We start from the raw sequence: 13,514 nt of genomic DNA, 5'->3' as shown, positions 1-13,514 counted from the left end.
GTGAGGGGGAAGAACTGAATCCTCATATAAACACGGACCCCAGCATCCCTGTTGCAAAGAGGAGGCAAATGAAGCTCAGAGAGGCTAGGCAACTTCCTTACGGTTGCGCTGGGACTCAAGTATTACTCCCGTGCCTGCTAAGCCCCACTGTGTTGGGAATAATGATGGCGTGGTCTGTTCACCAATGTCTCTCTCAAGAGATCACAGTGAGTGTGACTGTCACAAAGTGGGAGAAAAGAGAAAAGACAGTGATTTGGGACGTGGACTCTCAAGAGTTTATTGTTGCAGGTGTGACCAAATTGAGTGACAGAAACTTGAGAAGGGAGAGTGAATGGGTGTTATCTAAAGAGCCTGTCCAGTCAGAGAACAGGGGACAGCCAGAACCCATGCATGTCCTTTGGGCTTCTGACCCTCATATTTAATATCAACCTTTTTAAGAGGAACAGTCCCTAAAAAGAATGGTTGTCTTTTGGGAGTTTCATGACCTGCCTTCTTTAACTCATTCACTTACTGTCCCAAAGAGTAAAATCTGAAAGAAAAAAAAATCTCATTAGGCTCGAATTTTCACATATTCTGGACCATTGGTCATTTCTATCTTCCTTCAGGGACGTCTTCCTATTTTCTGCAAGCTTGTGACCAGGGATTTGTGATGTGCTTAGACAACTTTTTGGAGGAGGGACCTGTTCTGTCACTCTTTGCATCATTGTGGGCTTGTGTCAACACAGTCAAGTTTGCAGACTCTGGCTTAGGCCAGTGGTTCTCAACCTTGGAAACATTTCAGAGCCACCCAATGAGATTTTCAACATATTGGTGCCCAGGCCATATCCCAGTCTGATCAAACTAGACTCTCCAGGTGTGAAGCTCGTGCATCCCTGGTTTTTAAGGCTCCTCATGGGGTTCCAATGTACTGTCAAGATGGAAATGGAGTGGCCTGGAGCCTCTCTCTGGTATAACTTGACATAGGGCAAGATTCAGTATAGGAAAATTAGCCCTGAATTGCGTCTATAGAAATACACTCTTCCAAGTTCCCAAGAGCTGCCCTTAAACGTTAGTCAAACTCTGTCCTTTGATCGGAAAGGCACCTTTACCAAATACGTATATTTATGTCTGTGGTTGTCTTAAAAGCTGTGTGAGTATAAGAAATACTTGGGAGAACTTGTAAAAGGCAGATTTCTGGGTCTTACTTCTAGGTAGTCACTGATTCAGCAGGGTCAGGGCAAGGCCAGGGAAACTGTATTTTTAACATGTACACCCAGGTGATTTCTGATGCAATTTGCCTTTGGTGCAACTTTAAGGAACAATGCCTTAGGAGAATGCTCTCAACTAAGGGTGATTTTCTTTTTTCCTTCAGGGGACATTTGACAATGTCTGGATCTTCAGTTGTCACAGCTGGTGCGTGTGCGTGTGCGTTACAGGGATCAAGTGAGTAGAGGTCAGGGACACTGCTCAACATCTTATAATGCAGCCCCCCACAGTGAAGAGCTCTCTGGCCCCAAGTTTCAATAGTGCTGAGGTTGAGAAACCCCATCTTAGATTAACAACTCTTCTGAGTCAGTCTCCTTCTCTGCTCACCTCAAAGAAAACTGTTTAGAACCCTCTTTAGAACTTCCTTAGCTCTTCTCGCGTTAAAAATCCTTTTTGTGTGTGTTTCATCTCCCCGATAAAAGAAAACTTTCTTTAGGCCCGGATCCTTCCTTCATTCATTTTTGCGTCTGGCTCATCCCTTTTCCAGCATATGGTTTTCACTCCACAAGTGTTTATGCTGTTTTAAACAAAAGTCATTCAAAATCCCTTTGGGATGAACCACAGAATGGTTTTGTGAGTAGTAACCATGACTAGTGTTTACAGGGAGAAGGAAAACTCAGGCGCTTAATTTTCAATCTAAAAGTTTAATACAAATCCTCCAGGTTCCATCTAAGACAATGGCTCTCCAAGTATTTTTTTTTAAACATTCACCAAATATTACAATTGCTTCTGGACCTGCCCGGGGTGTCTGCAGGTAAGTCAGCTACGTGAACACAAGGACCACCCAAGGCACTCCACCATCACCGTCACTGAGGATCCTGGCTGGCTGTGTCTCCTGTGGTATCTCGCTACCAGTTGGCAACTCTGAGCAAACTAACTCGGTCCCTGAGCCAACCCTGAAATCCAGGGAATCAAAAGCCAGCAAATAACTCTACAGATCTGTGAGGAAACTAGCAAGGAAACAATGCCCTCAATGGCTCTAAAAATAGCTGGGTAATAACCTTTGAAGATCTTTCAAGAAGATGCACTTAACTGCACAAAGTGAAGCAGCAAAGGGCTCATTTGTTTGTTGACAGGATCTGTCTCTATGTAGTCAGCAGACTTCAGAGTGTTGGATACCCAATCAATATTTGGGTACCGTGGAGTTACTACGCTCCTGGGTTGACCATAGTTAAAAACAAGAAACTATCCTTAGTGAGACTGACCTGACTTCATTTTTGACTAAATTGATCATATTAAGTTTTCTTGACTTTGATTTTTATTCCAACATTAACACTTGGCATGAATATTGTGGTGAAATTCATTCACTGGTCTTTCAATTTTATGTGTTGGAGCAATCTATCAGCACCATCACCTCTTTAAATGCTTCTTTAAAAAGTATTCCACCTCCAGCAAGATTACTGAATAGAGAAATGACTATCACAGATTGGTTATGAAGTTTGAGCAATTTAGCCATTTTCCTCCTGTGGTTAATCACCCACAGAATACTTTGTTTGCTCTTTTTCTTCTTCGTGGTTTAATTTTCAGGCTTGGCAACCTGTGCGAAAGTGACTTGGAGTTATGAAAAGTATGAAAATGTGTTTGTTTCAAATAGTTGGCTGGGTTCTTCATCTGCCGGAGGCCCAGCACAGGTGTGGATATTTGTTTATAATCCAAGCCCAGCAAAGTAAACAGTACCATTTTGCACCCCCTTTTTTTCACTCCCATACAATGCTTTGGGTATTTTCTTTGTGATGGTCAGTGACTTTGTTTAACTCGAAAAAAGCCTGAATAGAAAGGAAAGGCCTGGAGACACGTAACTGTTTGTACAAGGGCCTGAAGTGACTGACGGCTCAACTAAGCTGGGCGCAGAGCCCCGACATTTTGTCAGCTCCCCCGAGGAGCCAGACGTGCTGTCCACGACACACCTGTCAAGTGCTGAGAGAAAAACAGCTCTGTCATACGTTGCCTTTAAGGCTACATACGTGCCCTTTAACCCTAGAACCCCTTCTGGAGTTTTCCACTGGGTATCCAAATCCTTTCAAATATTTCCAGCTGGACATCTGCGCTGTAACGGCAGCTCAGCATCTTAGCACTGGTGGTCATTTTTCAGGGAATTCCCCTTCCCCCCATTTTTTTCCTCCCCCTTGGCAAGGACCAGTTCTGAAATCTCCTTGGTAGCAAGAGAGAGGGGGCAGCCCTCATTGTCTAAAACTCAGCCTTCACCTCCCCGTTGAATCCAAGTGTACTCCTGAAAGTAGAATATTTTTGAGGCCACTCAGATTCCTGTCATCATCTCCAAGGTCTGAAACCCTTGAAGGATCCTGCAAGACGATAAACTCTTCCAGGCCATGACGACCAGTGTCATCCAAGGGCTTGTTTTGGTTTCCCTTCTTGCACAAGAGACAACAACAAGGAGGAAGAAACTCAGACGCCCCTGACGCCAAGGGTTGGTGTTAAAAAAACTTAGTACTGAATTTAAGACAATTTGCAAGTCTTTTCTACTACCATGGTAAACACCAGCAAATATCATGGGGAGAATAGAATAGAAAAGAAAAAGAGGAAAAAACCCAACATGCGAGGTATCACTGGGTGAAAAGAACTCATGCCTAAAGCAATAAATATCCTACAAATGGAAAGGTGCCTCTTCAGTCGGCAGAGCAAGAAAATCAGACAGTTAATTAATTGAGTCCATTGAGGGTAATAATGAATTTCATAGAGGAAAACAAAATCGCCTTAAAACTATGTCAGTTGAATTCCAACAGAGTTCTAGGAACCCTTGGGTCAGTTACGGCGTTTCTCAAGATAAACTAAAACGGCCTTGGACCGAGTGACCATAAACCAACAGATCAGCAACAAGCTAGTTTTGGCCAGAATACTTCCACTGCCTCTTCCAGAGATGGTTCCTTTTTCCTCTGGTTTCCCAGATTGTCAGACTCAAGGACCCCAGCCTTTGCGGAGCACATGAAAGGTCATACTCGTAGTTCCTCTACAGACATTTCCGTTGAAATGAGCTAAAAATAACCAAATGAAAGGAAAATCATCGACTGGATCTTCAGACAGTATTAACATCCTTTCCCCCATTTGACGGCTGAAGAAACTGAGATCCAAAGAAGTGCAGGTGGCTTTGCCCCCCCGGTTGTAGAACTAGCAAATGACAAACTTTCTATGAAAAGTTCAACTTCTTCGATTCTTTAAAGCCTTGTGCTTAAAGGGCATTGCTTATTCCTAAAGCTGAATGTACACATCATTATGTGTTGAATGTATTGGATATATACATATCCTATGTATATATCCAAGTTTAAAAAGCTTGGTTTTTTTTTTAATTTATTATTTCTATTTTTTTGTAGGGAGGCAGGAAGTAATTAGGCTCATTTATTTATTTTTAATGGAAGTACCAGGGATTGAACCCAGGACCTCATGCATGCTAAGCAAGCACTTTACCACTGAGCTATATCCTCCACCCCTAAAAAGCTTGGCTTTTGTTCAGCTAGCTGGCCGTACTGCCACTGTATCTCCTTCCCTTCAGCATGGTTTTCAGGTGCAGTTCAATCATTAGACTTTCATTGTCCACTCATTCAATACATGTCCTCACTGTGTGAAAGGTGTTATAGTTGCTAAAGAATCTTCGTGAACCTGAAGATAATTTCTTGTCAACTTTAATGCAAATGTACTGTCATTCATAGTGTTTATATAAAAAATGCCAGGAAGCTTCACTTTTGCTACCTTGATATAGCATTAGGCTATCACATTAACAACACTGAAGTACATCACAATTTATTAAGAAAGATTATATATTATAAAATTATATACTATAAAATACAACCTATTTTATAACATCTGATTGTTTAGAAGCAAACTAGTGGCTCATCATAACTACAATCCTAGGAAAAATTAACTATGAAAGATGATTATCGTTCTCATGATTTTTTTTTTTTTGGTGCCATTCGTGATAACATCTCCATAGGATAGGAATATTAATTCAGCCAGTCCAGGTGCTTGAACTAGCTGCAGTCACTGCTCTATCAAATACCTGGAAAGTCGTATTTTTCTAACTGTCTGTTCCAGGGACAACTCTGCATGTAAGAAGCTTTGTGATCTGTCCAGTTTCCTTGGAAAGTCAGCTTATTTCCTCCACCTTCCCTGTTGGAGCCTTGGCTTACTTTTTAGGCATTTTCCTCACACTTCCTTTTAAGAGGCTTGTTGTGTACTACCTACCTGAGATGGCTAAGCATACTCCATCGCCAAAGCCCTAGACAGGTCAGCCTAGATCATTTTTTTTTAATTGAAGTATAGTCGGTTTACGATGTGTGTTAATTTCTGGTGCACACCAGTGATTCAGTTATACATATATATATATATATTCCTTTTTATATTCATTTTCATTATAGGCATGTAAGTTATATCATACGGTATTTTTCTTTCTCTTCCTGCAGATAAGCCTAGTTCTCACCTCTTTGCCCAGGCACTTGCTTGGGCTCAAAGCCAATCCAACTCTCGCATATCAGAGCAGTGGTCCCCGACCTTGTTATTCAGATGCTTGAGTCTCGTGATCTGGGAAGTTGCAAAGGAAGGGGAGGATCAATCTCTGGAAGGAACAATAGAAATGTTCAGGGTCCAGAAAAATTTTTGTAGATCTGTTGGTTTGTGAACACTCCTTCTGAGACGACTTAGTTTATCCTGAGAAATGCTGTTCAAATATTGACTGCTAAGGATGGTGCACTGTCTCTCTGTTTCCTGCACCACCAGCAGTAGCATCACTCAGGCGCTGGTTAGGGATGCAGTATCTTGGGCCCCAGACCCACTGATTTAGAGCATGAATTTCAGCAAGATCCCCAGGTGATTCATGTGCACATTAAAGTTTGACAAGACCCCTGGGGTGAGGAGGTCCACACGGGTCCCTCTTCAGTTCTGCCTCCCTTATTCCTGGGATTCACGGTCACTGGCTAAGAGGTAATCACCTTCTAGCCATTTCTTTTTCTTCTCCACCTGCACCTGGCTCATTCTTACCCTTCTCTTTAAGTCTCCTTGTCCTGCATGTCCACTGCCAACCCCCTTCGACTTGACTCCTTTGAGTCCTACTTTTTGACATGAAATATCACTATATACTGTAGACTTTTCCCTGGAAACCTCTCCTGCCTTAATAGAAGTCTCCTTTCCAAACACAGGCCACTCATTCATCCTTATTTTCTCTGACCCAGAGCAACAAGTAAGAGTCAGATTTCACCTCACTTATCATGGATGCTTCCAGATCACATTCATTCTAGAACTTTTCCTTGGAGGATTTCTGAACGACGGCACAGAAAAGCTTGATAAATCTAAGTTAAAATTAAGAACAGAGGTTCAACCAAAGACAGTGAAAACGAAAGAAAAAAGCAGACTCTGTAAGTGCGTATATCACTCAGGATGAGTGTCTAGGCAGTATAATAAAATCCTATATATTCATTAAAAATCATACAATATAAGGAAAATGGGAACACGATGATTGAGGCAATCCACAGACCATGAAATGTGAATGTTGCACAAAACATGAGAATGCTCAACTACATTTTTAATTAGGGAAATACATGCCAAAACCTTAGTAAATACCACCTCACACTCAATTAAGAATTTGGACAATACCAAGTGGGGATGATGATATGAAGTAATGGAAACTTACACTCCTGGATGGAGTATAAATGTTTATGATCACATCGTAGAACAAGCTGGCAGTGTCTAGTCAGTTAAAAAAGCCCTTATCCTAGGACGCTAGGTGAGTCCAGAGCAACTCTCACTGAGATGCACAACACAGATGTGTACAAAAACGTTCACTAGAGCAACGTCTGACATGACAAAAACTGAAAATAATTTAATGTTCACTAAGGAGAAGGATAAATTATTTATAGAGTGAAAAACTATGCAGTAGTTATATGTGAATGAACCTGAGGTAGATATATGCATGTATATAGACAGATATTTATCTATCTATATACATGCATATATATACAGATACAATATAAATATACATATTTATATTTCTACAGCTCAACTTGAATGAATTTCACAATTTAATGCTGAAGAATAAAAGGAAATTGGATAGCACAGGGAACTATATCCAGTATCTTGTAATAACCTTTAATGAAAAAGAGTATGAAAACAAATATATTTACGTATATGCATGACTGGGACATTGTGGTGTACACCAGAAACTGACACATTGTAACTGACTGTACTTCAATAAACTAAATAAGTAAATAAAAAGGAAACTGTAGAAAAATGTATAATATATCATTACAAATTTTAAAGACACGGAAAACCAAGGTTTAAGGATACATGTCTATGTGGCAAAACATAAAGCAATGATTGGTGATTATGGGCATCCTGTCTAACAGGAGGTATTTTGGTGGGGGTAGGAGCGGGGGTGAATCTATAAGGATTTACCCAGGGGGCTACAACAATGTTGGTATAGAGCTTTACTTCTTAAGCTGACACAAAGGCACTGATTACATTTTCTTTGTACACTTTTTTTTGGGGGGGGGTCTGAAATACTGATCAAAGTAAATTAAAACAAAGTAGTTTCTCCCTTTAAGACCACATAACTCAGTCATGTCACCCTCTCCCCACTGTCACCACTGCAGACTGATGAACCATCACCAGTACCTAGCCTGACAATTTTCCTCTCCATCCTTCCCGCCATCACCTGCCTGCTTTCAGCAGCCCTATTGCTCCTGGTCCTCCCATGCCCCAGCAACCCTGAACATCATTTGCCCTAGGAACTTACAAGCTGCATTTCAGAGTTTGTGGGATGTAGCTCTGTCCCACCTCCAAACTCAGCTAGCGCTACTCAGCCCTGGTTTTCCAGGCTGTGGTCTGACGGTCCTTCTGCTCCCACCTCTAGACTCACGAACGGCTCCACCTGCCGACATACCTGATCCTTTGTCCCTAGGGTGCCTGACTCCTCGTTTTCAAATTCCATCTTAAATATCACCTCCACTAATATTCCTTGTTACTCTTTATCACGCTCCTTCATAGCACTTCTTGCTGTCTTTATCCAATGTTGTGTCTGCTTCCTCATTTAACGTCTGTTTCTCCCACCACTAGACTGTATTCCCTTGCAGGGAGGCATCTTGAGTGTCATGTTTAATATTTAGGGGCAGAGTCAAAGTTCTCAGAGTAGAACCTTCACCTGAAACCACTCCCCATAAGCAAGCAAGTAAAGGAAAAACGCTGGCTGTGCACCTGTGGCTTTGCAGCAAGTACCCCAGCTCTCCCTCAACCAGCCAGACGCTTAGCCTGGACCTTTGCCGCAGAGAAATGAGGGAGCTGCCCTGGGACCAGTATCTCCCTAGCGGATCCTCTTCCTGTGCATAGGAAGCACATAGGAAGTATTTCTTGATGAATCAATGTATTTGTGAAAGTTTGAAAATCATCAGGCTGGGAAATAAACTGCAGCTCCCCTAGATCAATAGGAGCAAGAAAAGTGGTTGGAGGTCAGCCTTCCCCGCCCTCTTCATCATCCACTACTTGCCCATGTCAGTCTCTTCCAGGACAAAGGGCAACCAAACCAAAACAGCCAACCAGCCAACCAAACAAGCCTGCCTTTTGATGTGTGCGCTACACAGAATCTTCAGATCTGCAGAATTAGGGACTGGTGGAGTAAGTGCTGAAGGAGCGTAACTGATTTTGAAATAAAATCGTTAATTACTAAAGTGTTTCTGGACACAACTTAAGCATCCTCTCAGTCCATCTAAAAATAAGTGGCCAGCCTTTCAAAAGGTTGGGATTGCGGTCATTACAGCAGTAAGCAATGGCACCGCAGGACAGACAACAGCAGTTAGTGACCTCTAATATGTGAGACAGGTTAGACACGATTAGGAGTTAAGAAAGCCAAACCCAAACAGAAACCTCTCAGTTGCCCCGCTGCGGGTACACGGGTTGTCATGGCTGCACCTTCACTGGGCAGGTGCGTCCAAGCACATTTTCTCTCGAGGCTCCCTTTCTCACTGCCTATTTTGACTGTCCACAGGCTTAAAATGAAACAAGGAGGGACAGCAAACCATGTGGTCTGTGTGGGCGTATTTGTGTTTCTGTGCAAACAAGATTGAGTTCTTTAGAAGAACTACACAGCAGGAACTGGCTTCAGGCAAAGCACAGGGTAGTACTGTACGGGGGAGAGAAGGGGAGTGAAGGCGGGGGGTGGGCGCCGGATATTCGGGCATGTGAGTTGGCCGTCTGGGTCAGCACAGGGACTGAGACTGAAATGGAGGTGAGGTGGAGGTGACTGTCGCAGGGCAGGTGAGTATGAAGATTAGGTAGCTGCTCTTTCTGAATAACCATCATAAACCAGGTACTGCTCCCCGTCACTTAGAATTGCTTATTACTTTCAGAGACGCTCCAAGATACTCTTGTTTTCCCTCTTTAACACGTGAAGCCATGGAGGCTTAGAGAAATTAAGCAATTTGTGTAAGGTCACAGAGTTAGTGCCAGAGCTAAGATGGTAATCTAGAATTGTCTATCTCTAAAGTTTGGGGTCATGACCACCATTTCACGCTCTGCCTCCGGTTGGCAGAATAGTCTGGAGCCCAAGAGAGAGATTAAGCTTAGAGTTGTAATCACAGAGGAACCTTCTTAGACGATAACAGAGAGAAGAAGGAGAGAGCCAACCTCCAGGAGCTTCACTAAGGTGTGTCATAAAGCAAAGTCCTGAGGAGCATCCAGACTTCGTGTGCAAGAAATATGTTCCGTCGTTCCTTAATTTGGGGATAGACTAAAAGAAAAAAAAAGTCAATATGAGGTTGAGGTGAAGGAAAGAGGAGTAAAAGGAATAGGAAAATAGACCAGAAAAAAAACCCACTAAAAATTACTGACCAGTTACCAAATGCTTACATTGCTGATGCTGGGTTTTGAAGTGAACTAGATCTTACATGGACAACTCCACGGTCCAGGGTGGGATGCGTAAGGGATGTATTTATTTAATGATAGTTAAAGACATTCCTGGGCAGAAGGAAGGAGGTCAGTAAACACCAACATAATGTGTAATGCATGCCTCACTATGGGTAGAAGAGAAACCTTGTCTGACACGTTATAACCGATGCTATTTCTATCTCTAGAGCTTTGCTACTCAAAGTGTGATCCATAGGCCATCACCTAAGAGCATCACCTTGATTCACTGAAATAGAACTTGCATTTTATTAATAGGATCCCCAAGTGATTCAAACATGCAAGAAAGCCTGAGAAGTGCTGCCCTAGAATTGTACTGTGCCATCCTGGCAACTTGGTGAACTCCTATTCATCCTTCAACACCTGGCTCAGGTATCACTTTTTTTTTTTTTTTTTAAAGACTCCTCTAGCAATGCCTGCTAGAGTTAATCCCTCCTTCCTCTCTGCTATTTCTCTGGACCTCCTACTTATCTCTGTCCTGTGCTCATCACACTGTGTTGCTGACATGAGGAAAGGGACAGTGCTGTGTTCTCACTTTGGTATTCTAGTGTCAGTCAGCCATGTCACTTCTACAAGGTAGATTCTAAAAAGCATTCAGTGACTCACGTTAGCTATTGTTAATCAATGTAAGTCACTCAGCGACAAAAGCTTTTAAATTTTTCTATGCACAAAAATCACCCAATAAGCTTGTTAAATTGGAGTACTGTGGACTCCACTCCCAGAAATTCTGATTCTGCATTTTTATTTGGGCCCCAGGAATTTGCATTTTTAACCAGTAGCCCTATGTATTTCTGACGCATATGGTCAACATAAGATTCTAGTTTAGATGTGTATCTAAATCGGAGTCTGGGATGCTGAGCTCTTGGTCTGGCAGGCCACTACCGTCCTGCTGATTGTATTCATCTTTACGCACTCCACATATGAAAAACGACCAAATCCACCAGCAAAGGAGCCACCCAAGTAGGTCTGGTCTATGTGTCAGTAAGGGTACTATTATAGAGGAATGACAACGTGCTCGATTTCAGGCCATATCAGTCTGAGTTATTCAATACTAACGGGCAACTCCACTATCATTAAAGGCCTCCCTTTTGACATGAACCCACTGGCTCTTAGGACCTATTCCAGTATTTCAGAAACACATGAATAGTTTCCACATGCACAGCTCTGATTGTGTGAGTCCTGCTATGTGAACTAATTGAAATATTTTATATTTCACTTAATTCACACAATGCTAGGAGGCAAGGGACACTATCACCCTTCAATGATAAGGTAAGTGAGCCTCAGGGACATTTTGTAACTGACTTGGAGTCACAGAATTAGGAGGAGGCTGAGCCAGGAGTCAAACCCTGATTTGTCTGCTTTCAAAGTTATTGCTTCTTTCCTGTTTGCCAAACTGTCCCTCTGTTTCTCCTGCTACACTTGCCACACAATAATCCCCCCCCGGGACTGGCACAGCTGGGGATGGTTAGACCCCTTCACAATGTCCATTCATGGTGCTTCTGTTCTAAGCTGTGCCCGGGACCATTTCTCTCCAGCTGGAGAGCACATCTGTACTAACAGAATGTCTGGAAACACAAAGAAGTGACTTCTCTCCCATCCTAAGAGAATGTTTTAACTAGTTCGACTTTTCCTGTAACTGGTCCTCTGAGACCATGCACGTTCCTCTGTAGCGTAACATAAACATGGACACATAGTTTTGAGTTGTTATAACAACTGAAGGAAATCACAACACAGTGGAGACAATCAATTTTAGACATTGATTGGGAAGACAAGAAGTCTGATGGGAGGAGGTGCTGTAGCTAATTTAGTTAACTATCTAAAGTTTTCAGAGAACAATGCAAAGTTATTTTTTCTTGGGGGGTTGTTTTTGGGGGGTAGGAGGAAAGAATGGGTTAACTAAATTGTGGTATATCCATAAAAGGAAACAACACGCTCCTGACTTTTTTCATTTTCTACTATATGAAAGACAGAAAGAGGAATACAGCAAACAGTTCCTGACCTCAAAGAATTCATTGTACATTGGATAAAGCAGAATGCTCTAGATCTATACAGTAAATCAATGAAAGCCACCCAAGATATGTTATAAACGTGCAAAATGTGATTTGCAGAGGATACACAAAAATTAAAATGTAAAAAAAAGTCTGTATGTTTGTATACAAATGAATTTGCCAGAGGGTTATACAGAGGGTTATTAATGGTAGTTATTTTTGAAGACTAGGAATGAGTCTGGGTTGGGAATGGAGGAATGGATTGGAATGGTAGACTTTACACATTCTTATGGCAGGGACTACCAACTGCCTGCCCTCAAATCCCTTCTTCGGTCAAAAAACAAAACAGAATCTTTCCCAGACTCCTAGTAGCTTGGTGTAGCCATGTGACTACATTCTGGGCAAGCTGGAGGCTACCGGTGTTGTGTAGGACAGCTAGGAAGGTTTGTCAAAAGGAAAGGGACTATTAGCCCTTTTGTCTATATTTCTTCCTGCTGCCTGGAATGTAGATTCATGGTGTGGCTCCAGCAGCCATCTTAGACAATGAGGATCCTGAGTACAGAAGCCACAAACAGGAGCATACGAGGAGGAAAGAGCATGAGTCTTCTCCATGCTAACCCATGACTGCTCTGCCGTCTGTTATGGGAGCCATGAGCCACATATGGATGTCTTAGTTTAGCTTAATTAAAATTACATAAAATAAAAAAGTCGGTCCCTCAGCCCCACCAGCTACATTCCAAGGACTCAACAACCTGGCAGTGGCTAGTGGCTATCAAATTGGATGACGCAGATAATAGGACGTTTCCATCATACTAGAAAGTTCTGTTGGACAATGCTGCTCGACTGCTTGCTTCTAGACTCAAGAGAGAATAAATCCCCATTAATTTACGCCTTTGTTACTTGTAGCTAAGTTCCTATTCACACACTATACAAATTCTTTTTTTCAAAAGAACATATATCAGTTTGATGATATAAAATGAACAGAGTTTTAAATACACAACTGAACATCAAACACAGATTAAAACATATACTATAAATAATCTGGTTTGATTATTTAAAAAATAGAAGAATATTTTATCAAAAATAGATTTTTTACAACACTAGGTATATGAGAGAGCTGGAAAATTATAACCTTTTAGATTTGTTTCCTGGTTCAAAAGCAAAAGGCTGGGCCCTCCAAGTTTACACAACCTTCCCTTTGAGTTGACAAAGACCACACACCAGGTAGGCATATACATTTCTATAGAGTTGCTGTCTATACACTCGGCCATGGAGCGTATTAAAAATTTTCTGAGAGATACAGTTAACATTCACGGGAGACACTTTTATAAGGATAAGATATGGTCTGGTGCTCTTTAGCTATTCATCAAGCTCTCTGCTGTT

At 41.9% G+C, this 13,514-nt stretch overlaps 1 long non-coding RNA gene across 1 annotated transcript in view; it reads right to left on the bottom strand.

Moving 5' to 3' along the window:
* The window catches only part of LOC116657088, a 63,125-nt gene that overhangs the window by 41,390 nt on the left and 8,221 nt on the right, over nucleotides 1–13,514 (bottom strand). The gene's annotated exons all lie outside the window — the stretch shown is intronic.

The sequence above is a fragment of the Camelus ferus genome, chromosome 17, assembly GCF_009834535.1.
Source record: "Camelus ferus isolate YT-003-E chromosome 17, BCGSAC_Cfer_1.0, whole genome shotgun sequence".
NCBI classification, from domain to species: domain Eukaryota; kingdom Metazoa; phylum Chordata; class Mammalia; order Artiodactyla; family Camelidae; genus Camelus; species Camelus ferus.
The sequence above is the reverse complement of the archived record's forward strand: the minus strand, read 5'-3'. Positions and strand labels throughout refer to the sequence as shown.